Raw genomic sequence first — 1,320 nt, forward strand, 5'->3', positions numbered from 1 at the left:
AAAGAACAAGATCGCGAATACAAGCAGCTGAAATAAGTTTTCTCTGCAGGGTGTCTGGGCTCTCCCTTAGAGATAGGGTGAGAAGTTTGGTCATCCGGAAGGGACTCAGAGTAGAGCCACTGGTTCTCCACATCGAGAGGAGCCAGTTGAGGTGGCTTGGGCATCTGGTGAGGATGTTCCAGGTGAGGTGTTCCGGGCACGTCCCACTGGGAGGAGGCCCAGAGGAAGACCCAGGACATGCTGAAGGGACTGCGTTTCTCGGCTGGCCTGTGAACACCTTGGGATTCCCCCGGAGGAGCTGGCCCAAGTGGCCAGGGAGAGTGAAGTCTGGGTCTCCCTGCTTGGGCTGCTACCCCAATGACCCAACCCCAAATAAGCAGAAGAAGATGGATGGATGGATGGATGGATGGATGGATGGATGGATGGATGGATGGATGGATGGATGGATGGATGGATGGATGGATGGATGGATGGATGGATGGATGGATCTGGTCAGCTGGTCTCTCAACACAGTACATCAAATTTTCTCAACTAGAAGACCAGGCAAAGGAGAGCCGTCTTGCCCAGATGGGACATATCCAGCTGGATACACCATAGATTCCTGGAATAAGTGGAAGATTGTGTGTTTATCTGTAATGTTGGTCGAGGATGTTGAAGATGTATACAAATTGGATTTTTGATAACAGGATTTCTGCCTTTTGGGATTGGCGAATTGTGAAATTCGGAAGATGCTGGAAGCTGTCCGGGCCACGACAAGACTGCCTGGTCTGTGTGAAGGGATGTGCCAAGTGGTAAATGCTCAGACTCAGTTGCTGTGCAAACAGAGGCGCATACTGGGTCGCGGGACAGCTGTGAACCTTGGAACCTTTTGGCCGAATGGAATCGACCTTGGACAAGTTACTGGCTTAGCCCAGCGAAAGTGACCACATTAATATGGCTGTTTGGATTTTCGCCATTGGGATGTACCAGTGAGACTCTTAAGGCAGACATGAAATTTACGGCACTGGCCTGACCTAAACAATTCTGATATCTGAATCTGGCTCCACTGAGTTGGCATTGGAAGGCTGGCTATCTCTAAATTATCCTGGATATTACGTAAACTTAATGCTCTTCTCCCATCAGTTCTTAGCTGAACCTATAACTAAATTAACATAGTTAAATTGGCTGAAACTTTAGTTGAATTAGCTTTAGCAAAGGTATACAGGTGCTGGTCATAAAATTAGAATATCATGAAAAAGTAGATTGATTTCAGTAATTCCATTTAAAAAGTGAAACTTGTATATTATATTCATACATTACATACAAACTCATATATTTCAA

The sequence above is a fragment of the Kryptolebias marmoratus genome, linkage group LG8 (genome assembly GCF_001649575.2).
Source record: "Kryptolebias marmoratus isolate JLee-2015 linkage group LG8, ASM164957v2, whole genome shotgun sequence".
Lineage (NCBI taxonomy): Eukaryota > Metazoa > Chordata > Actinopteri > Cyprinodontiformes > Rivulidae > Kryptolebias > Kryptolebias marmoratus.